The sequence below is a fragment of the Dendrobates tinctorius genome, unplaced genomic scaffold, assembly GCF_039654945.1.
Source record: "Dendrobates tinctorius isolate UK_male_01 unplaced genomic scaffold, ASM3965494v1 ptg000177l, whole genome shotgun sequence".
Taxonomy (NCBI): domain Eukaryota; kingdom Metazoa; phylum Chordata; class Amphibia; order Anura; family Dendrobatidae; genus Dendrobates; species Dendrobates tinctorius.
In genome coordinates, this window is record NW_027361844.1 from 12,225,165 (window position 1) to 12,251,207 (window position 26,043).

The 26,043-nt window shown below is 45.9% G+C and overlaps 1 protein-coding gene across 1 annotated transcript in view; it reads right to left on the reverse strand.

Annotated features, from left to right (window-relative positions):
* MAP3K13 (mitogen-activated protein kinase kinase kinase 13) overlaps window positions 1-24,120 on the reverse strand; it is a 229,474-nt gene extending 205,354 nt beyond the window's left edge. Inside the window, exon 1 of the mRNA XM_073551551.1 lies at window positions 24,028-24,120. The gene's annotated coding sequence lies outside the window, so the exon portion shown is untranslated. The remainder of the gene's footprint in view (window positions 1-24,027) is intronic.
* Between the last annotated feature and the right edge of the window lie 1,923 nt (window positions 24,121-26,043).

Sequence of the window (26,043 nt, forward strand, 5' to 3'; positions counted from 1 at the left end):
TGATCTCTCCCATGGTAACCCGATGTCGTCATGACGACATCCGGGTTACCAGAGCTCAGAGACTTCCTGTCATGTGCAGTGCATGTCAAGAAGTCTCTGAGGTTAGTGACAAATCCCTGCAGCACTGACAGCTTATATGGCATGCAAATCTGCATGCCGTATAAGCGATCAGCCTGCACAAAATGAGTGTCTCATTATGGGACACAGTGTAAAACATAGAATGAAATTTAAAAAAATGTAAAATAATTGTCAAAATATTTAAAAAAATATTATTAAATTAATATTTGAATACTAAAAATCTAAACAATAAAAGTACACATATTTAGTATTGCCGTGTCCGTAACGACCCAACCGATAAAAACTGTCCCTTAACCCCTTTAGTGAACACCATTAAAAAAAGCAAGGCAAAAAACAATGCTTTATCATCATACCGCCGAACAAAAAGTGCAATAACACGCGATCAAAAAGACAAATATAAATAAATATGGTACCGCTGAATATGCCATCTTGTCCCGCAAAAAAACAAGCCGCCATATAGCTCCATCACCGGAAAAATAAAAAAGTTAAAGCTCTCAGAATAAAGTGATGCAAAAATAATTATTTTTTCTATAAAATAGTTTTTATTGTATAAAAGCGCCAAAACATAAAAAAATATAAATGAGGTATCACTGTCATCGTGCTGAACCGAAGAATAAAACTGCTTTATCAATTTTACCACACATGAAACGGTATAAAGGCCCCCCAAAAGAAATTCATGAATTGCTGGTTTTTGTTCATTCTGTCTCACAAAAATCGGAATAAAAAGCGATCAAAAAATGTCATGTGCCCAAAAATGGTACTAGTAAAAACGTCAACTCATCCCGCAAAAAACAAGACCTCACATGACTCTGTTGGCCAAAATATGGAAAAATTATAGCTCTCAAAATGTGGTGATGCAAAAACTATTTTTTGCAATAAAAAGCATCTTTTAGTGTGACAGCTGCCAAACATTAAAACCCGCTATAAATAGTAAATCAAACCCCCTTTATCACCCCCTTAGTGAGGGAAAAATAATAAAATAAAAAATAATGTATTTATTTCCATTTTCCGTTAGTGATAGGGATATGGTTGGGGCTAAAATAAGGTTTAGGGTTGGGGCTAAAGTTAGGGTTAGGGTTGGGGCTAAAGTTAGGGTTAGGGTTGGGATTAGGGTTAGGGGTGTGTTAGTGTTAGGTTTGTGGTTAGGGTTATGTTTACTGTTGGAATTAGGGTTGGGAGTGTGTTGGGGTTAGGGTTGGAGTTACAATTGGGGGGTTTCCACTGTTTAGGCACATCAGGGGCTCTCCAAACGTGACATGCGTCGGATCTCAATTCGAGCAAATTCTGCGTTGAAAAAGTCAAATGGTGCTCCTTCCCTTCCGAACTCTGCCATGTGCCCAAACAGTGGTTTACCCACACATATGGGGCATCAGCATACTCAGGACAAATTGCACAACAATTTTTGGGGTCTAATTTCTCCTGTTACCTTTGGCAAAATAAAAATTGGGGGCAAAAGATCATTTTTCTGAAAAAAATAAGATTTATTATTTTTACGGCTCTATATTATAAACTTCTGTGAAGCATTTGGGGGATCAAAGTGCTCACCACTCATCTAGATAAGTTCCTTAGGGGGTCTAGTTTCCAAAATGGTGTCACTTGTGGGGGGTTTCCACTGTTTAGGTGCATCAGGGGTTCTCCAAACGTGACATGTGTCTGATCTCAATTAGAGCCAATTCTGCATTGAAAAAGTAAAACGGTGTTCCTTCGTTTCTGAGCTCTGCCATGCACCCAAACAGTGGTTTGCACCCACATATGGGATATCAGCATACTCAGGACAAATTGCACAACAACTTTTGGACTATGTGCACATGGTGCGTATTCTGCTGTGGATCTGCAGCGGATTTGGCCCTGCAGATCCGCAGCAGAACTGCAGGTGATGTACAGTACCATTCTAGACTATGGAAAATTGTAACCTCTGTGCAGACGGTGCGGATTTTTCCACGCGGTTTTTGCTGCAGTTTCAAATCCGCAGAAAGAATTGACATGTCATTCTTTTCTGTGGATTCTGCTGCGGTTTGCCATCTCCTCCATTGTGGAGGTGATAAACTGCAGGGCAAAACCTCAGGCTAATCCGCAGGTAAACCGCAGGTCTTTTGACCTGCGGATTTACCTGCAGATTTTGAAAAATCCGCGGGTGAATCCGCACCGTGTGCACATAGCATTGGGGTCCAATTTCTCCTGTTACCCTTGGTAAAATAAAACAAACTAGATCTGAAGTAAATGTTTTGTGAAAAAAGTTAAATGTTCTTTTTTTTTTTTTTTTAAATATTCCAAAAATTCCTGTGAAGCACCTGAAGGGTTAATAAACGTCTTGAATGTGGTTTTGAGCACCTTAAGGGGTGCAGTTTTTAGAATGGTGTCACTTTTGGGTATTTTCTATCATACAGACCCCTCAAAGTGACTTAAAATGTGATGTGGTCCCTAAAAAAAAAAAAAAAGGTGTTGTAAAAATAAGAAATTGCTGGTCAACTTTTAACCCTTATAACTTCCTAACAAAAAAAATTGGTTCCAAAAATTGTGCTGATGTAAAGTAGACATGTGGGAAATGTTATTTATTAATTACTTTGTGATATATTACTCTCTTTTAAGGGCATGAAAATTCAAAGTTGGAAAATTTTCAAAATTTTAGCCAAATTTACGTTTATTTATTTTTTTTTTTTACAAATAAACGCAAGTTATATCAAATAAATTTTACCACTAACATGAAGTACAATATGTCACAAGAAAACAATGTCAGAATCCCCGGGATCCATGGAAGTGTTCCAGAGTTATTACCTTATAAAGGGACAGTGGTCAGAATTGTAAAAATTGGCCCGGTCATGAACGTGCAAACCACCCTTGGGGGTAAAGGGGTTAATATCTGACATCCATAATGCTCATATTTTCTCAGCAGTTGTAATTTTTTTGTCTTAGAGATTTTCAGTTGAGGAGATAGAAAACATAAAAATAATGTAATATCAAAGATTATAATTGCCCAAGCAACATTATGTAGCTACCCTGAGACAGACAGATATTAGCGTCTGATAATCTCTAGGTAATGTTAAACCTCGAAGGCAGAAAGGCACACCTCATATATTATTCATTTAACATGTCTGGGCTCGCTTGGTTTATGTAGCTTACAATATTGCCAAGTATCTTTACGACCATTTACCTAAGATGCTGTTGTGGCAAAATTTGGAATCAGCTGCCTGGAGGATGGGAAAACAAATCATACTATGTAATGGACTATTAACTCATTACAGTTAAAGAACGCAAATCAACAAGGGCTCAGTCACAGGTCAGTTTTTCACTGGCAAAGGCCATTTTTATGTCAAGTTTTTTCTTGCAAACGTGAAAAACTGACCAATTTTTATCAGTGTTTTTATAAGATTTTCATCAGAGATTTGTCACTGGGTAAGATTTTACCAAAAAACTGTCCAATTATTTTGATCAAACTTTAATCAGAGTTTGGTCAGAGTAGGGTCTAAGTGTCATCAGTTTTCCTCATACGTGAAGAGAAAAAAACATTTCTCCACCTTTGACAGTCCTTGAAAAAACTGGACTGACCTCGGATGACATCCGAGTGAGGTATGATTTTGACATACTGTGGAAAAAGAATGGCCGATTTTGCCAACTTGTATTGTCGATTTTGATCTGATCCTCCCATCAAAATATCAGACATGTCTCTGTGATTTTCCCCCGACTGCTCTGTCTGTGAAAGATCTCAGGCATATGAATGGCCCCAAAGACTATCACAGGTACAAGAGCTACCCGTGAAAATCACAGATAGCACTCATATGCGAAAAATGGACGTCGGAATGAGGCCTAACAAAAACCGATGGAAGTTTCTCAAGCTTCTCCTATCGAACAGTAAGTGAAAAGCAGACAGCACTAGGATGAAGCTAGGATGCCATCATTCTAAATTCCGAGCTTTCATGGACCTATAAACCTGCATACAGTTGTGGCCAAAAGTATTGACACCCCTGCAATTCTGTCAGATAATACTCAGTTTCTTCCTGAAAATGATTGTAAACACAAATTCTTTGGTATTATCTTCATTTAATTTGTCTTAAATGAAAAAACACAAAAGAGAATGAAGCAAAAAGCAAAACATTGATCATTTCACACAAAACTCCAAAAACGGGCCAGACAAAAGTATTGGCACCCGCAGCCTAATACTCAGTTGCACAACCTTTAGCCAAAATAACTGCGTATCCCCAGATAACATGTATGGATAGCGTACACATTCAAAATATATGTCTCAGGAGGCAGGCTCAGACGGTGTTAGGCCCAGTATGGATTGCACGTGATTGCACAAAGGTTAGAAAGGGTACCGTATCCCTGGATAACATGTATGGATAGCGTACACATTCAAAATATATGTCTCAGGAGGCAGGCTCAGACGGTGTTAGGCCCAGTATGGATTGCACGTGATTGCACAAAGGTTAGAAAGGGTACCGTATCCCTGGATAACATGTATGGATAGCGTACACATTCAAAATATATGTCTCAGGAGGCAGGCTCAGACGGTGTTAGGCCCAGTATGGATTGCACGTGATTGCACAAAGGTTAGAAAGGGTACCGTATCCCTGGATAATATGTATGGATAGCGTACACATTCAAAATATATGTCTCAGGAGGCAGGCTCAGACGGTGTTAGGCCCAGTATGGATTGCACGTGATTGCACAAAGGTTAGAAAGGGTACCGTATCCCTGGATAACATGTATGGATAGCGTACACATTCAAAATATATGTCTATACAGCATGAGGCAGGCTCAGACAGTGTTAGGCCCAGTATGGATTGCACGTGATTGCACAAAGGTTAGAAAGGGTACCGTATCCCTGGATAACATGTATGGATAGCGTACACATTCAAAATATATGTCTATACAGCATGAGGCAGGCTCAGACGGTGTTAGGCCCAGTATGGATTGCACGTGATTGCACAAAGGTTAGAAAGGGTACCGTATCCCTGGATAACATGTATGGATAGCGTACACATTCAAAATATATGTCTCAGGAGGCAGGCTCAGACGGTGTTAGGCCCAGTATGGATTGCACGTGATTGCACAAAGGTTAGAAAGGGTACCGTATCCCTGGATAACATGTATGGATAGCGTACACATTCAAAATATATGTCTATACAGCATGAGGCAGGCTCAGACGATGTTAGGCCCAGTATGGATTGCACGTGATTGCACAAAGGTTAGAAAGGGTACCGTATCCCTGGATAACATGTATGGATAGCGTACACATTCAAAATATATGTCTCAGGAGGCAGGCTCAGACGGTGTTAGGCCCAGTATGGATTGCACGTGATTGCACAAAGGTTAGAAAGGGTACCGTATCCATGAATAACATGTATGGATAGCGTACACATTCAAAATATATGTCTATACAGCATGAGGCAGGCTCAGACGGTGTTAGGCCCAGTATGGATTGCACGTGATTGCACAAAGGTTAGAAAGGGTACCGTATCCCTGGATAACATGTATGGATAGCGTACACATTCAAAATATATGTCTCAGGAGGCAGGCTCAGACGGTGTTAGGCCCAGTATGGATTGCACGTGATTGCACAAAGGTTAGAAAGGGTACCGTATCCCTGGATAACATGTATGGATAGCGTACACATTCAAAATATATGTCTCAGGAGGCAGGCTCAGACGGTGTTAGGCCCAGTATGGATTGCACGTGATTGCACAAAGGTTAGAAAGGGTACCGTATCCCTGGATAACATGTATGGATAGCGTACACATTCAAAATATATGTCTATACAGCATGAGGCAGGCTCAGACGGTGTTAGGCCCAGTATGGATTGCACGTGATTGCACAAAGGTTAGAAAGGGTACCGTATCCCTGGATAACATGTATGGATAGCGTACACATTCAAAATATATGTCTCAGGAGGCAGGCTCAGACGGTGTTAGGCCCAGTATGGATTGCACGTGATTGCACAAAGGTTAGAAAGGGTACCGTATCCCTGGATAACATGTATGGATAGCGTACACATTCAAAATATATGTCTATACAGCATGAGGCAGGCTCAGACGGTGTTAGGCCCAGTATGGATTGCACGTGATTGCACAAAGGTTAGAAAGGGTACCGTATCCCTGGATAACATGTATGGATAGCGTACACATTCAAAATATATGTCTCAGGAGGCAGGCTCAGACGGTGTTAGGCCCAGTATGGATTGCACGTGATTGCACAAAGGTTAGAAAGGGTACCGTATCCCTGGATAACATGTATGGATAGCGTACACATTCAAAATATATGTCTATACAGCATGAGGCAGGCTCAGACGGTGTTAGGCCCAGTATGGATTGCACGTGATTGCACAAAGGTTAGAAAGGGTACCGTATCCCTGGATAACATGTATGGATAGCGTACACATTCAAAATATATGTCTCAGGAGGCAGGCTCAGACGGTGTTAGGCCCAGTATGGATTGCACGTGATTGCACAAAGGTTAGAAAGGGTACCGTATCCCTGGATAACATGTATGGATAGCATACACATTCAAAATATATGTCTATACAGCATGAGGCAGGCTCAGACGGTGTTAGGCCCAGTATGGATTGCACGTGATTGCACAAAGGTTAGAAAGGGTACCGTATCCCTGGATAACATGTATGGATAGCGTACACATTCAAAATATATGTCTCAGGAGGCAGGCTCAGATGGTGTTAGGCCCAGTATGGATTGCACGTGATTGCACAAAGGTTAGAAAGGGTACCGTATCCCTGGATAACATGTATGGATAGCATACACATTCAAAATATATGTCTCAGGAGGCAGGCTCAGACGGTGTCAGGCACAGTATGGATTTGACGGCCCAGATTACACAGCGGAGGAGCAGGGAGAGGTAAAGATTGCAAATGCTGGGGCCCTGCCCAAGCAAGGGGGGCCCACTCGTGGGCATCGGTACTGGCACTGGGCCCCTCATAGTACAGCGGTGTGTCTGACGGCGGGTGTGCACCACCACCGTCAGAGACACTTGATTGCACTATGAGGGACCCTGTGCCAGTGCCCGCGCCCAAGAGTCGGCCTACCCACCTGTCCAGGGCAACGGCACTCGCACGGTGTCGTGCGCTAGGTGGTGACCCCGGCCATGGGGGGGGAGGCAGCACAGTTAGGGAGTTTTAGAAAGTGGCATATGTTGATGTTGGACATTCAGCTGATGCAAAAGGCGAAATAAGTGAAGTCCCAGGAAGAGGTGGACCAAAGCAAGCCATTTTTCTGTCACCCTATGTGTCATCAGGGGAAGGTGGGACAAAATCCTTGGAAACCCATGCGTGGTTCATTTTAATGAAGGTTAGATCATCCACATTTTGGGTTGACAGACGGGTCCTTTTTTCTGTCAGGATTGATCCAGCTGCACTGAAGACTCTTTCCGATAGCATACTTGCAGCTGGGCAAGCGAGTTCCTGTAAGGCATATTGTACCAATTCAGGCCAGGTGTCCAGTTTAGCGGCCCAATAGTCAAAGCGGAATGACCTGTGTGGGAGAACATCGATATGGGAGGAAAAGTAGTTTGTAACCATAGTTGACAACTGCTGTCTCCTGTCACTTTCCATCGATGCAGTATTACCAGTTGTGTGAGCGGTATTTGAAAAATCAGTCCACAACATTGTCATGAAACCCCTGTCTCCAACACCACTTCTGCTGTGTGCACCACGAACACCTCTGCCAAGCTGCCCCCGGCCCGTACGGCTCGTGTGAGAACCATCACCGCTGCTGTGTGCTGGGAATGCCTCAAGCAACCGATTTACCAGAGTTGCTTGTTTATTAGCCAATATTAGGTCAAGGTTCTCCTGTGGCATGATGTTTTGAAATTTGCCTTTATAGCGTGGATCCAGGATGCTGGCCAACCAGTAGTCGTCATCGTTCATCATTTTGGCAATGCGGGGGTCCCTTTTTAGGATCCGCAAGGCATAATCTGACATGTGGGCCAATGTTCCCGGCGTCAATGATGCACTGCGAGTGCTGGTTGGAGGAGCACTTTCTGGCAAATCCACATCCCTCCAGTCACGCACAAACCCTGTACCAGACCTTGCCACGCCAACATTTTCACTTGCCCCACGAGATGCATCCTCCTCCCCTAAGTAATCATCCCCATCATCCTCCTCCTCCTCCTCTTCTTCCTCCACCTCGTCCAGGAGAGGTCCCTGAGCAGACAATGGCTGAATGTCATCAAGGATTCCCTCCTCCTCTTCCTCCTCATCAACATTGGCTGCAGACGCCTGCTCCTTAAGGTGCGTCAAAGTTTGCATGAGCAGACGCATAAGTGGGATGCTCATGCTTAGGATGGCGTCGTCTGCGCTTACCATCCATGTGCATTCCTCAAAACACTGAAGGACTTTACAAAGGTCTTTCAGCTTCGACCACTGCACACCTGTCAACTCCATGTCTGCTCTCAAAGTGCCTGGCCGTGTATCCTCCCACAAATGCATTATGGCCTGCCTCTGCTCGCACAGCCGCTCCACCATGTGCAGGGTGGAGTTCCACCTTGTTGCAATGTCGATAATGAGGCGGTGGTTGGGAAGGTGGAGCAATCGCTGCAGCTTCTGCATACGAACGGAGTGTACAGGCGACCGGCGGATGTGCGCGCACAGACTTCGCACCTTCTGGAGCAGGGCTGTTAACTCCGGATAATTTTTGAGGAAGCACTGCACCACCAGGTTCAAGGTGTGAGCCAAGCAAGGTATGTGGCTGAGTTTTGAAAGGGCTATGGCTGCCACAAAATTACGGCCGTTATCACTAACTACCTTGCCTGCCTCAAGATGTACACTGCCCAGCCATGACTCAGTTTGTCGCTTCAAGTACTCGGCCAGCACCTCGGCGGTGTGTCTGTCGCCCAAACACATCATCTGCAACACAGCCTGCTAACGCTTTCCACTAGCTGCTCGATAGGGGGACACACCGTGTGCAACAGTGGCAGCTGCAGATGGAGTGCTCGTACGACTGCGCTCTGTGGACGAGCTTTCGCTTCTGGAGGAGGAGGAGGAGGAGGGTCGAACGCCTACAGCCAACTGTTTCCTATACCGTGGGCTAGGCAGCACTGTCCCACCACCGCTGTCCCCTGTGGACCCTGCATCCACCACATTAACCCAGTGCGCAGTGATGGACACGTAACGGCCCTGGCCATGCCGACTGGACCATGCATCAGTTGTGAGGTGCACCTTTCCGCTCACTGCTTGAGTGCATGGACAATGCGGTCTTTCACATGATGGTGGAGGGCTGGGATGGCTTTGCGAGAGAAGAAGTGGCGACTGCGTAGGTCATAGCGTGGTACTGCATAGGCCATGAGTTCGTGGAAAGCTGTGCTTTCCACCAACCGAAAGGGCATCATCTCAAACGAGATTAGTTTGGCAATGTGGGCGTTCAAACCCAGTGTACGCGGATGAGAGACTGAGTACTTTCTTGACCTACTCATAGTGTCTGGGAGGATGAGGTGGACTTGAGAGCTGCATATGGTGGAAGTAGCGGTGGACAGGGCGGACTGAGAGAGGGTTGATGATGGTGATGGAGTTGGTGTTCTTTCTGATGGCCTAGAATCAGTCTTTCGTTGATATAACAGTGGGATTCCCTGACTGCTGTTGTCTTGCAACGAAACCTCAACATTTGCTGCTGTGCTAACCGGTGGGCTTACAGTGGGGGAAACAATGTAGCGTTGCTGACTACCTTCGTTGTGATCAGTTGCACATGTGGCACTTGAGGTTTGGTGTTGTGTCCACGCTTGCAAGTGCATGCTGGTTAAATGTCTAAGCATGCAACTGGTATTCAAATTTTTCAGATTTTTCCCTCGGCTAAAGGTCTTTGCGCACTTCTTACAGATAACCTTGGCCTGATTATGAGGATTTTGTTCAAAAAAGTGCCACACTGCACTCTTCCTACTTTGGCAGACATTTTGCGGCCTAGCACGCTGTGATCTTTTGACCCTCTGGACAAGCTGTCCAGCAACTCTTTTGATGTTTGGAACCTGTCTTTGGAGTGCTCCGGGCCTGCCAGATAACAGCTGTTGCGATGTCGATGTCTGCTGTGGATGCTCCTCATCTGAGCTATTGGAAGCAGCACCCTCTTCCCCCAATGGATGCCAATCTGGGTCAACAACTGGGTCATCCATCACCTCCTCTTCTATGTCATGTGCACCTTCCTCTGTGTCACCGTGTATGGTGGTATAGTGTGCGGGAAGGGGCACCTGAGCCTCATCAGGGTCAGAATCTGGCTCTGTACACTGCGAGGACAATGTAGTGATCTGAGTGAATGTACCAGCAGAATCATCCATCAGCGGCTGTGCATCAGTGCACTCCATGTCAGATTCATCTTGGCCTGGGTAATTCACCATTTCACTTGATAATCCAGGCATGGTATGTGAAAACAGCTTCATGGAGTAATCAGTAGTATGGCCTGCGTCATCCTTCAATCTTGGTTGGGGTGAAGGACACAAGGAAAGGTGTGGTTCATGAACATGAGCCTCCAATGACGACTCAGTGCTTTTACTTTTTACAACTGAAGAAGAGGAGACGATAGAGCTGGAGGCTGAGTCAGCAATGTAAGACAAAACTTTTTCCTGATTCTCTGGCTTTAAAAGCGGTTTGCCAACTCCTAGAAAACTAAGCGTTCGAGGCCTTATGCAGCCAGACGATGACGCAGGGTCAGCACCTCCTGCATTCGGTCCTATTTTGCTCTTGCCACTACCATCAGATCCACCACCAACACCATCATTACCAGCTGCCAACCCCCGCCCAATTCCACGGCCTCTTCCACCAGCCTTCCTCATTTTTGGTAGAAATGTAGACAAAATCCAACAAACTATATAGTAATGTAAAACAAGGTACAAGGTGTCTATAGGACAGGGGAGATTTTGAATTTCTGCACACACTTTTGGACACTGGACACTTTTGGATTGTGTGAGGCCCACTGATATCTGAGCGCTATGTGACAGGCTCGATGGCACAGCTGTGACAAAAGTGACTAGAGGATAAGGGAGATTTTGAATTTCTGCACACACTTTTGGACACTGGACACTTTTGGATTGTGTGAGGCCCACTGATATCTGAGCGCTATGTGACAGGCTCGATGGCACAGCTGTGACAAAAGTGACTAGAGGATAAGGGAGATTTTGAATCTCTGCACACACTTTTGGACACTGGACACTTTTGGATTGTGTGAGGCCCAATGAATATCTGAGCGCTATGTGACAGGCTCGATGGCACAGCTGTGACAAAAGTGACTAGAGGATAAGGGAGATTTTGAATTTCTGCACACACTTGTGGACAGTGGACACTTTTGGATTGTGTGAGGCCCACTGATATCTGAGCGCTATGTGACAGGCTCGATGGCACAGCTGTGACAAAAGTGACTAGAGGATAAGGGAGATTTTGAATCTCTGCACACACTTTTGGACACTGGACACTTTTGGATTGTGTGAGGCCCAATGAATATCTGAGCGCTATGTGACAGGCTCGATGGCACAGCTGTGACAAAAAGTGACTAGAGGATAAGGGAGATTTTGAATCTCTGCACACACTTTTGGACACTGGACACTTTTGGATTGTGTGAGGCCCAATGAATATCTGAGCGCTATGTGACAGGCTCGATGGCACAGCTGTGACAAAAGTGACTAGAGGATAAGGGAGATTTTGAATCTCTGCACACACTTTTGGACACTGGACACTTTTGGATTGTGTGAGGCCCACTGATATCTGATCGCTATGTGACAGGCTCGATGGCACAGCTGTGACAAAAGTGAATAGAGGATAAGGGAGAATTTGAATTTCTGCACACACTTTTGGACACTGGACACTTTTGGATTGTGTGAGGCCCACTGATATCTGAGCGCTATGTGACAGGCTCGATGGCACAGCTGTGACAAAAGTGACTAGAGGATAAGGGAGATTTTGAATCTCTACACACACTTTTGGACACTGGAAACTTTTGGATTGTGTGAGGCCCAATGAATATCTGAGCGCTATGTGACAGGCTCGATGGCACAGCTGTGACAAAAGTGACTAGAGGATAAGGGAGATTTTGAATCTCTGCACACACTTGTGGACAGTGGACACTTTTGGATTGTGTGAGGCCCACTGATATCTGAGCGCTATGTGACAGGCTCGATGGCACAGCTGTGACAAAAGTGACTAGAGGATAAGGGAGATTTTGAATTTCTGCACACACTTTTGGACACTGGACACTTTTGGATTGTGTGAGGCCCACTGATATCTGAGCGCTATGTGACAGGCTTGATGGCACAGCTGTGACAAAAGTGACTAGAGGATAAGGGAGATTTTGAATCTCTGCACACACTTTTGGACACTGGACACTTATGGATTGTGTGAGGCCCAATGAATATCTGAGCGCTATGTGACAGGCTCGATGGCACAGCTGTGACAAAAGTGACTAGAGGATAAGGGAGATTTTGAATTTCTGCACACACTTGTGGACAGTGGACACTTTTGGATTGTGTGAGGCCCACTGATATCTGAGCGCTATGTGACAGGCTCGATGGCACAGCTGTGACAAAAGTGACTAGAGGATAAGGGAGATTTTGAATCTCTGCACACACTTTTGGACACTGGACACTTTTGGATTGTGTGAGGCCCAATGAATATCTGAGCGCTATGTGACAGGCTCGATGGCACAGCTGTGACAAAAGTGACTAGAGGATAAGGGAGATTTTGAATCTCTGCACACACTTTTGGACACTGGACACTTTTGGATTGTGTGAGGCCCAATGAATATCTGAGCGCTATGTGACAGGCTCGATGGCACAGCTGTGACAAAAGTGACTAGAGGATAAGGGAGATTTTGAATCTCTGCACACACTTTTGGACACTGGACACTTTTGGATTGTGTGAGGCCCACTGATATCTGAGCGCTATGTGACAGGCTCGATGGCACAGCTGTGACAAAAGTGACTAGAGGATAAGGGAGATTTTGAATTTCTGCACACACTTTTGGACACTGGACACTTTTGGATTGTGTGAGGCCCACAGATATCTGAGCGCTATGTCACAGGCTCGATGGCACAGCTGTGACAAAAGTGACTAGAGGATAAGGGAGATTTTGAATCTCTGCACACACTTTTGGACACTGGACACTTTTGGATTGTGTGAGGCCCAATGAATATCTGAGCGCTATGTGACAGGCTCGATGGCACAGCTGTGACAAAAGTGACTAGAGGATAAGGGAGATTTTGAATTTCTGCACACACTTGTGGACAGTGGACACTTTTGCATTGTGTGAGGCCCACTGATATCTGAGCGCTATGTGACAGGCTCGATGGCACAGCTGTGACAAAAGTGACTAGAGGATAAGGGAGATTTTGAATCTCTGCACACACTTTTGGACACTGGACACTTTTGGATTGTGTGAGGCCCAATGAATATCTGAGCGCTATGTGACAGGCTCGATGGCACAGCTGTGACAAAAGTGACTAGAGGATAAGGGAGATTTTGAATCTCTGCACACACTTTTGGACACTGGACACTTTTGGATTGTGTGAGGCCCAATGAATATCTGAGCGCTATGTGACAGGCTCGATGGCACAGCTGTGACAAAAGTGACTAGAGGATAAGGGAGATTTTGAATTTCTGCACACACTTTTGGACACTGGACACTTTTGGATTGTGTGAGGCCCACTGATATCTGAGCGCTATGTCACAGGCTCGATGGCACAGCTGTGACAAAAGTGACTAGAGGATAAGGGAGATTTTGAATCTCTGCACACACTTTTGGACACTGGACACTTTTGGATTGTGTGAGGCCCACTGATATCTGAGCGCTATGTCACAGGCTCGATGGCACAGCTGTGACAAAAGTGACTAGAGGATAAGGGAGATTTTGAATCTCTGCACACACTTTTGGACACTGGACACTTTTGGATTGTGTGAGGCCCAATGAATATCTGAGCGCTATGTGACAGGCTCGATGGCACAGCTGTGACAAAAGTGACTAGAGGATAAGGGAGATTTTGAATCTCTGCACACACTTTTGGACACTGGACACTTTTGGATTGTGTGAGGCCCAATGAATATCTGAGCGCTATGTGACAGGCTCGATGGCACAGCTGTGACAAAAGTGACTAGAGGATAAGGGAGATTTTGAATCTCTGCACACACTTTTGGACACTGGACACTTTTGGATTGTGTGAGGCCCAATGAATATCTGAGCGCTATGTGACAGGCTCGATGGCACAGCTGTGACAAAAGTGACTAGAGGATAAGGGAGATTTTGAATCTCTGCACACACTTTTGGACACTGGACACTTTTGGATTGTGTGAGGCCCAATGAATATCTGAGCGCTATGTGACAGGCTCGATGGCACAGCTGTGACAAAAGTGACTAGAGGATAAGGGAGATTTTGAATCTCTGCACACACTTTTGGACACTGGACACTTTTGGATTGTGTGAGGCCCACTGATATCTGAGCGCTATGTGACAGGCTCGATGGCACAGCTGTGACAAAAGTGACTAGAGGATAAGGGAGATTTTGAATTTCTGCACACACTTTTGGACACTGGACACTTTTGGATTGTGTGAGGCCCACAGATATCTGAGCGCTATGTCACAGGCTCGATGGCACAGCTGTGACAAAAGTGACTAGAGGATAAGGGAGATTTTGAATCTCTGCACACACTTTTGGACACTGGACACTTTTGGATTGTGTGAGGCCCAATGAATATCTGAGCGCTATGTGACAGGCTCGATGGCACAGCTGTGACAAAAGTGACTAGAGGATAAGGGAGATTTTGAATTTCTGCACACACTTGTGGACAGTGGACACTTTTGCATTGTGTGAGGCCCACTGATATCTGAGCGCTATGTGACAGGCTCGATGGTACAGCTGTGACAAAAGTGACTAGAGGATAAGGGAGATTTTGAATCTCTGCACACACTTTTGGACACTGGACACTTTTGGATTGTGTGAGGCCCAATGAATATCTGAGCGCTATGTGACAGGCTCGATGGCACAGCTGTGACAAAAGTGACTAGAGGATAAGGGAGATTTTGAATCTCTGCACACACTTTTGGACACTGGACACTTTTGGATTGTGTGAGGCCCAATGAATATCTGAGCGCTATGTGACAGGCTCGATGGCACAGCTGTGACAAAAGTGACTAGAGGATAAGGGAGATTTTGAATTTCTGCACACACTTTTGGACACTGGACACTTTTGGATTGTGTGAGGCCCACTGATATCTGAGCGCTATGTCACAGGCTCGATGGCACAGCTGTGACAAAAGTGACTAGAGGATAAGGGAGATTTTGAATCTCTGCACACACTTTTGGACACTGGACACTTTTGGATTGTGTGAGGCCCACTGATATCTGAGCGCTATGTCACAGGCTCGATGGCACAGCTGTGACAAAAGTGACTAGAGGATAAGGGAGATTTTGAATCTCTGCACACACTTTTGGACACTGGACACTTTTGGATTGTGTGAGGCCCAATGAATATCTGAGCGCTATGTGACAGGCTCGATGGCACAGCTGTGACAAAAGTGACTAGAGGATAAGGGAGATTTTGAATCTCTGCACACACTTTTGGACACTGGACACTTTTGGATTGTGTGAGGCCCAATGAATATCTGAGCGCTATGTGACAGGCTCGATGGCACAGCTGTGACAAAAGTGACTAGAGGATAAGGGAGATTTTGAATCTCTGCACACACTTGTGGACAGTGGACACTTTTGGATTGTGTGAGGCCCACTGATATCTGAGCGCTATGTGACAGGCTCGATGGCACAGCTGTGACAAAAGTGACTAGAGGATAAGGGAGATTTTGAATTTCTGCACACACTTTTGGACACTGGACACTTTTGGATTGTGTGAGGCCCACTGATATCTGAGCGCTATGTGACAGGCTCGATGGCACAGCTGTGACAAAAGTGACTAGAGGATAAGGGAGATTTTGAATCTCTGCACACACTTTTGGACACTGGACACTTTTGGATTGTGTGAGGCCCAATGAATATCTGAGCGCTATGTGACAGGCTCGATGGCACAGCTGTGAAAAAAGTGACTAGAGGATAAGGGAGATTTTGAATTTCTGCACACACTTGTGGACAGTGGACACTTTTGGATTGTGTGAGGCCCACTGATATCTGAGCGCTATGTGACAGGCTCGATGGCACAGCTGTGACAAAAGTGACTAGAGGATAAGGGAGATTTTGAATCTCTGCACACACTTTTGGACACTGGACACTTTTGGATTGTGTGAGGCCCAATGAATATCTGAGCGCTATGTGACAGGCTCGATGGCACAGCTGTGACAAAAGTGACTAGAGGATAAGGGAGATTTTGAATCTCTGCACACACTTTTGGACACTGGACACTTTTGGATTGTGTGAGGCCCAATGAATATCTGAGCGCTATGTGACAGGCTCGATGGCACAGCTGTGACAAAAGTGACTAGAGGATAAGGGAGATTTTGCATCTCTGCACACGCTTTTGGACACTGGACACTTTTGGATTGTGTGAGGCCCACTGATATCTGAGCGCTATGTGACAGGCTCGATGGCACAGCTGTGACAAAAGTGACTAGAGGATAAGGGAGATTTTGAATTTCTGCACACACTTTTGGACACTGGACACTTTTGGATTGTGTGAGGCCCACTGATATCTGAGCGCTATGTCACTGGCTCGATGGCACAGCTGTGACAAAAGTGACTAGAGGATAAGGGAGATTTTGAATCTCTGCACACACTTTTGGACACTGGACACTTTTGGATTGTGTGAGGCCCAATGAATATCTGAGCGCTATGTGACAGGCTCGATGGCACAGCTGTGACAAAAGTGACTAGAGGATAAGGGAGATTTTGAATCTCTGCACACACTTTTGGACACTGGACACTTTTGGATTGTGTGAGGCCCACTGATATCTGATCGCTATGTGACAGGCTCGATGGCACAGCTGTGACAAAAGTGACTAGAGGATAAGGGAGAATTTGAATTTCTGCACACACTTTTGGACACTGGACACTTTTGGATTGTGTGAGGCCCACTGATATCTGAGCGCTATGTGACAGGCTCGATGGCACAGCTGTGACAAAAGTGACTAGAGGATAAGGGAGATTTTGAATCTCTACACACACTTTTGGACACTGGACACTTTTGGATTGTGTGAGGCCCAATGAATATCTGAGCGCTATGTGACAGGCTCGATGGCACAGCTGTGACAAAAGTGACTAGAGGATAAGGGAGATTTTGAATTTCTGCACACACTTGTGGACAGTGGACACTTTTGGATTGTGTGAGGCCCACTGATATCTGAGCGCTATGTGACGGGCTCGATGGCACAGCTGTGACAAAAGTGACTAGAGGATAAGGGAGATTTTGAATTTCTGCACACACTTTTGGACACTGGACACTTTTGGATTGTGTGAGGCCCAATGAATATCTGAGCGCTATGTGACAGACTCGATGGCACAGCTGTGACAAAAGTGACTAGAGGATAAGGGAGATTTTGAATCTCTGCACACACTTTTGGACACTGGACACTTTTGGATTGTGTGAGGCCCACTGATAACTGAGCGCTATGTGACAGGCTCGATGGCACAGCTGTGACAAAAGTGACTAGAGGATAAGGGAGATTTTGAATTTCTGCACACACTTTTGGACACTGGACACTTTTGGATTGTGTGAGGCCCACTGATATCTGAGCGCTATGTGACAGGCTCGATGGCACAGCTGTGACAAAAAGTGACTAGAGGATAAGGGAGATTTTGAATCTCTGCACACACTTTTGGACACTGGACACTTTTGGATTGTGTGAGGCCCAATGAATATCTGAGTGCTATGTGACAGGCTCGATGGCACAGCTGTGACAAAAGTGACTAGAGGATAAGGGAGATTTTGAATTTCTGAACACACTTGTGGACAGTGGACACTTTTGGATTGTGTGAGGCCCACTGATATCTGAGCGCTATGTGACAGGCTCGATGGCACAGCTGTGACAAAAGTGACTAGAGGATAAGGGAGATTTTGAATCTCTGCACACACTTTTGGACACTGGAAACTTTTGGATTGTGTGAGGCCCAATGAATATCTGAGCGCTATGTGAAAGGCTCGATGGCACAGCTGTGACAAAAGTGACTAAAGGATAAGGGAGATTTTGAATCTCTGCACACACTTGTGGACAGTGGACACTTTTGGATTGTGTGAGGCCCACTGATATCTGAGCGCTATGTGACAGGCTCGATGGCACAGCTGTGACAAAAGTGACTAGAGGATAAGGGAGATTTTGAATTTCTGCACACACTTTTGGACACTGGACACTTTTGGATTGTGTGAGGCCCACTGATATCTGAGCGCTATGTGACAGGCTCGATGGCACAGCTGTGACAAAAGTGACTAGAGGATAAGGGAGATTTTGAATCTCTGCACACACTTTTGGACACTGGACACTTTTGGATTGTGTGAGGCCCAATGAATATCTGAGCGCTATGTGACAGGCTCGATGGCACAGCTTTGACAAAAGTGACTAGAGGATAAGGGAGATTTTGAATTTCTGCACACACTTGTGGACAGTGGACACTTTTGGATTGTGTGAGGCCCACTGATATCTGAGCGCTATGTGACAGGCTCGATGGCACAGCTGTGACAAAAGTGACTAGAGGATAAGGGAGATTTTGAATCTCTGCACACACTTTGGGACACTGGACACTTTTGGATTGTGTGAGGCCCAATGAATATCTGAGCGCTATGTGACAGGCTCGATGGCACAGCTGTGACAAAAGTGACTAGAGGATAAGGGAGATTTTGAATTTCTGCACACGCTTGTGGACAGTGGACACTTTTGGATTGTGTGAGGCCCACTGATATCTGAGCGCTATGTGACAGGCTCGATGGCACAGCTGTGACAAAAGTGACTAGAGGATAAGGGAGATTTTGAATCTCTGCACACACTTTTGGACACTGGACACTTTTGGATTGTGTGAGGCCCAATGAATATCTGAGCGCTATGTGACAGGCTCGATGGCACAGCTGTGACAAAAGTGACTAGAGGATAAGGGAGATTTTGAATCTCTGCACACACTTTTGGACACTGGACACTTTTGGATTGTGTGAGGCCCAATGAATATCTGAGCGCTATGTGACAGGCTCGATGGCACAGCTATGACAAAAGTGACTAGAGGATAAGGGAGATTTTGAATTTCTGCACACACTTTTGGACACTGGACACTTTTGGATTGTGTGAGGCCCACTGATATCTCAGCGCTATGTCACAGGCTCGATGGCACAGCTGTGACAAAAGTGACTAGAGGATAAGGGAGATTTTGAATCTCTGCACACACTTTTGGACACTGGACACTTTTGGATTGTGTGAGGCCCACTGATACCTGAGTGCTATGTCACAGGCTCGATGGCACAGCTGTGACAAAAGTGACTAGAGGATAAGGGAGATTTTGAATCTCTGCACACACTTTTGGACACTGGACACTTTTGGATTGTGTGAGGCCCAATGAATATCTGAGCGCTATGTGACAGGCTCGATGGCACAGCTGTGACAAAAGTGACTAGAGGATAAGGGAGATTTTGAATCTCTGCACACACTTTTGGACACTGGACACTTTTGGATTGTGTGAGGCCCACTGATATCTGAGCGCTATGTGACAGGCTCGATGGCACAGCTGTGACAAAAGTGACTAGAGGATAAGGGAGATTTTGAATTTCTGCACACACTTTTGTACACTGGACACTTTTGGATTGTGTGAGGCCCACTTATATCTGAGCGCTATGTCACAGGCTCGATGGCACAGCTGTGACAAAAGTGACTAGAGGATAAGGGAGATTTTGAATCTCTGCACACACTTTTGGACACTGGACACTTTTGGATTGTGTGAGGCCCAATGAATATCTGAGCGCTATGTGACAGGCTCGATGGCACAGCTGTGACAAAAGTGACTAGAGGATAAGGGAGATTTTGAATTTCTGCACACACTTGTGGACAGTGGACACTTTTGGATTGTGTGAGGCCCACTGATATCTGAGCGCTATGTGACAGGCTCGATGGCACAGCTGTGACAAAAGTGACTAGAGGATAAGGGAGATTTTGAATCTCTGCACACACTTTTGGACACTGGACACTTTTGGATTGTGTGAGGCCCAATAAATATCTGAGCGCTATGTGACAGGCTCGATGGCACAGCTGTGACAAAAGTGACTAGAGGATAAGGGAGATTTTGAATTTCTGCACACACTTTTGGACACTGGACACTTTTGGATTGTGTGAGGCCCACTGATATCTGAGCGCTATGTGACAGGCTTGATGGCACAGCTGTGACAAAAGTGACTAGAGGATAAGGGAGATTTTGAATTTCTGCACACACTTGTGGACAGTGGACACTTTTGGATTGTGTGAGGCCCACTGATATCTGAGCGCTATGTGACAGGCTCGATGGCACAGTTGTGACAAAAGTGACTAGAGGATAAGGGAGATTTTGAATCTCTGCACACACTTTTGGACACTGGACACTTTTGGATTGTGTGAGGCCCAATGAATATCTGAGTGCTATGTGACAGGCTCGATGGCACAGCTGTGACAAAAGTGACTAGAGGATAAGGGAGATTTTGAATTTCTGCACACACTTGTGGACAGTGGACACTTTTGGATTGTGTGAGGCCCACTGATATCTGAGCGCTATGTGACAGGCTCGATGGCACAGCTGTGACAAAAGTGACTAGAGGATAAGGGAGATTTTGCATCTCTGCACACACTTTTGGACACTGGACACTTTTGGATTGTGTGAGGCCCAATGAATATCTGAGCGCTATGTGACAGGCTCGATGGCACAGCTGTGACAAAAGTGACTAGAGGATAAGGGAGATTTTGAATCTCTGCACACACTTTTGGACACTGGACACTTTTGGATTGTGTGAGGCCCAATGAATATCTGAGCGCTATGTGACAGGCTCGATGGCACAGCTGTGACAAAAGTGACTAGAGGATAAGGGAGATTTTGAATCTCTGCGCACACTTTTGGACACTGGACACTTTTGGATTGTGTGAGGCCCACTGATATCTGAGCGCTATGTGACAGGCTCGATGGCACAGCTGTGACAAAAGTGACTAGAGGATAAGGGAGATTTTGAATTTCTGCACACACTTTTGGACACTGGACACTTTTGGATTGTGTGAGGCCCACTGATATCTGAGCGCTATGTCACAGGCTCGATGGCACAGCTGTGACAAAAGTGACTAGAGGATAAGGGAGATTTTGAATCTCTGCACACACTTTTGGACACTGGACACTTTTGGATTGTGTGAGGCCCAATGAATATCTGAGCGCTATGTGACAGGCTCGATGGCACAGCTGTGACAAAAGTGACTAGAGGATAAGGGAGATTTTGAATTTCTGCACACACTTGTGGACAGTGGACACTTTTGGATTATGTGAGGCCCACTGATATCTGAGCGCTATGTGACAGGCTCGATGGCACAGCTGTGACAAAAGTGACTAGAGGATAAGGGAGATTTTGAATCTCTGCACACACTTTTGGACACTGGACACTTTTGGATTGTGTGAGGCCCAATGAATATCTGAGCGCTATGTGACAGGCTCGATGGCACAGCTGTGACAAAAGTGACTAGAGGATAAGGGAGATTTTGAATCTCTGCACACACTTTTGGACACTGGACACTTTTGGATTGTGTGAGGCCCACTGATATCTGAGCGCTATGTGACAGGCTCGATGGCACAGCTGTGACAAAAGTGACTAGATGATAAGGGAGATTGGATTGCTTTTAAAAAAGCAGTTTGCGGAGCAGTGGGTAAACAGCAATGCAGGAATGTCAGGAAGCCTTAGAAGGCAGCCCAACAACCAACACCTCTGATACACCACTATATAGCCTCCCCTTGCACTGCACACACAGTGACTGGTGTGTTGTGCAGGCCAAATTGCTAGCAGCAGAAGCTGTTTTTTTTTCTTCTCAGCAGGACAAAAAAAAAAATTGGGATTGCTTTTAAAAAAGCAGTTTGCGGAGCAGTGGGTAAACAGCAATGCAGGAATGTCAGGAAGCCTTAGAAGGCAGCCCAACAACCAACACCACTGATACACCACTATATAGCCTCCCCTTGCACTGCACACACAGTGACTGGTGTGTTGTGCAGGCCAAATCGCTAGCAGCAGAAGCAGTTTTTTTGTCTTCTTCCCTGCCTAACGCCCTCCCTACAGAATCAGCAGCAACCTCTCCCTATACTAAGATCGGCAGAAGTAAGATGGCGGTCGGCGTGCACGCCCTTTTATACCCCCTGTGACGCCCAACAAAGCAAGCCAATCACTTGCATGCCCTTCTGAAAGATGGTGGTGACCCGTGCCTATGTCATCACGTTGCCCACAGTGTCCGTGGATCCTGATTGGCTGAAAAAGAGCGAAAAACAAACTTTTGAAACGCGACTTTGGCGCGTAAGTCGCCGACCTAGTGGCCGACCTCATCCTAGGGTCGGGTTTCGTTTCATGAAACCCGACTTTGCCAAAAGTCGGCGACTTTTGAATTTTTTCGACCCGTTTCGCTCAACTCTAGTTAGCACTGTTTTTGTCCAGTGCTGGGGTCCTGGGTTCAAATCCCACCAAGGACAATATCTGCAAGGAGTTTGTATGTTCTCCCCGTGTTTGTGTGGGTTTCCTCCCTCCCTCCAAAGACATACTGATAGGGAATTTAGATTGCAAACTCCAATGGGCACAGTGGTGATCATGTATACAAAATTCTGTGGAATATGATGGTGCTATACAGTATAAGCTATGCATAATTATAATAACCCCATTGTTTCTTCTTTGCACATGAGAAAAACAAATGACAGGCAGATGGTGAAAACAGAAACCTGAGGATTGGATGTGTCAGAGAGGTGAGCGGTGATCTGAGTATAAGTATTTACTTTTTTTTACATCTTACGTTTATTATGCTCTAGGGTCTGCAGAGACCCCAGAGCATAATAAGGAACATTAAATTTGTGGAGAATAAGTTCTCAGCAAGTGCAAATCGAATTTCCAAAGAAAATCCATGACAACAGGCAAATTTGTATTCTCATTGATGTTCTCATCTCTAGCCTTTATTTATAGCTGACCATTTTTGCCTCCTTTTAGCTCAAGAAGTCTCACGTTTTAAAAAAAGTCTCAAAAAATCAGGGGAAGGGGAGAACTCTGGTGTACACGAAATCAGTACAAATCTTAATTACATTTGACCAAAACATGTCGCTAGTTTTTTCAAAAGTCGCAATTAATGAGTCAGAAAACATCTGGAAAGCTTAAACTCCATCCAGAGCGGTGAACTTAAAAAACCCCAAAACATACAAATACAGACGCTATTGAAAATATGAATACGGCGCAATAAGTAAACAGAGGCAAAACACATGAAAGTAGCCACAAAAAGGTGCAAAGGCCATGATGAATCCAACCCTCTATGCGAAGTTATTTGGCATAGTCATCTGTTCTACTTCTTGTTATATCCAATGCAAAGAGTTGTTATTGCTAGCAAATTTTCCGTTGGGCGCAGTAAGACGGAATGAGATCAGAATGCAATGCATGGACTGGCCGGCGGCTTTCCCCACTTGAGTGGGACAGCTGTATAGAAATGAATGCAGCTGTCATGCTTGGGTGGGGAGAGCCGCCGACCAGTCCAGTCCATCTCACACTGTTTTATATGACCGTCTGACTGCGCCCTAAAAGAGAGAGAATTGTTACATATCATTGCAAAAAAACCCAACAAATTGAAGAAGGGACATAAAGAAGTAAACAGTACTATATACTGGAGGGGATCGGGCAATCATGGCCTTGCCTGCTGTATAGAGCAGCCGTATGTCTGTCCCAATTGCGTAGAGTAATGTACAGTGTAGAACAGCCACAACCCCCATTTTCCCGAGACGTTGCTTCATCAGGGAATATTAACAACTGTGAGAAGAGGAAGTACGAGGACAGACAGGGAGACGTAACACAACATGATCAGTGCGAGGCACACATACCAGTCATTGGCAGGTGCTGTCACTTCTTCAGCCTTTTCTGACACTTCTGATCCGGTACTTCAGTATTGCGTGGTCAGAGTTCGGAGGAATGTGGGAGGCGACAGGTGAATGATCACCTGCGCCTGTGTGTATCCAGTGACATGGGGACATGAGGAGGGGGAGGGTTAATGACAAGGGCGGAAGCTGTGTCTACAGGTGATTCCACTACAAGTTCTGTCCTACAGTCAGAAGAAAAGATTACAAACAGTAAAGCAGGTAGAAAAGGAGCAGAATATGCAGGGGACGTGCAGTAAAAAAGAAAGGTACAAATATTATCAGAGGACCGGACTATGAAAAAATAGGAAATAGCCATTTGTGAAAAACCTGCAAGGATATGAACAAGCAGCACACTTTTAGGGTATGTGCACACGTTGCAGATTCTGCTGCGGATTTTGCTAAATCCGCAGGTAAAATGACCTGCGTTTTACCTGCGGATTTAGTGCAGATTTCCTGCGGGTTTTCTGCAGATTTTGTGCGTATTTCACCTGCGTTTTTACACCTGCGGATTTTTATAATGGAGCAGGTGTAAAAACGTTGCGGATTCCGCACAAAGAATTGACATGCTGCAGAAAATAAACCACAGCAAATCTGCGCCGAACTTTCCACAGCATGTGCACAGCGGTTTTTATTTTACATTGGTTAACATGGTACTGTACACTGCAGCAGAATCTGCTGCGGATCCGCAGGGCCAAATCCGCTGCGGATCCACAGCATAATCCACAACGTGTGCACATACCCTTAGGTTGAAGGGTCACCAATAGACTTATTTGCATCAAAACTGTTATAGATTTTGAGACCCAATTTTCTGCAAATTTACTGCAGACCTCACCCCATGAAATGCAATGTTCCAGACAAAAATTGATGTGCTGCTGATCTGAAAATGTCCAATGTTCATTCACATTAATATTGCTCGTACTGAACTAGTCCTCATTCAGATGTCAGTGATTTTCTTGAATGCAAAAAAGTAGCTTGTGAGTCATCAGTGTTTTGGATCCAAGTGTCATCAGTGTTTAGTCCCTGCATCTATTTTATCAATCAGTGTTTTTCATGTGTGGCACCCCAGAGTCTGGTTGCCATAGTGACATTGCCTCCCTCTAAGGGGTGATGTCATGCCTGGAGGCAGGAGGGGGGTCCCCATGCCAAGTAACACAGGTTACATGACAATTCCTGCTGCGGGTCAGAAAAGGGAGCTTCCTGGTGACCGTGGGCAGGCCGCAGCCACGGGCAGGAGAGAGGCGGCAACGGTTGCTGGTGACCGCCAGCAGGCCGCAGCCGCGGACAGGAGGAAGGCGGCGGCGGCCGCTGGTCATCGCGAGGCAGCGGTTCTCGGACGGTCGTCTCGGCGCCGTCCCACTGATGTCCAGGCGAAGTATCTCTCCTGTCTCTGGCTTCCTTCCTGGCTCGGGTAAGTCGCTCTGGCAGTCAGTCGCTCCCACGATCTCCTGCTCCTTCTGTCTCGTTCTGCTGACTCACTGTGACTCGCGTTCCCCGCCCCTTTTATATTAGCTCCTCTCCCAGTCCACGTGTCAGTCTCCACGGTCCGTCCCTGAACTCTGTCCCCCGGAAACAGTCTCCCCCGGAACCCAGGTGACCGTCCCCTTGGTTCCGACCCAGACACTCGATCGATGGGGACCCTCTCTCCCACACTCCCCCTCCCTGTATGCTCGCCAGTCCTCGGGCAAGGGCTTTAGTAGACTCGAGTTAGTCTTTGGAGATGACAGTTCTTGTCGCCATACAAACTGGTCCTGTTCGTAAAGTTCAGGGGGTTTGCCAGCTGTTGACTGCTCGGAGCGTCTAAGTTCGACCGGGGTGGAGCTTTCTGGGGTGGAGGATGGTGGTGGGTTGGTCGATTCTGGCAGGCTAACTGGGTCTGCTGCAATGTCATTACTTGGAGGGCCCACTGATGTGGCTGGGAAGTCCTCTTTGACATCCAGGTTCCAGACCGTTGACGGGGGTTGGGGACCTGAGTGATCGGCT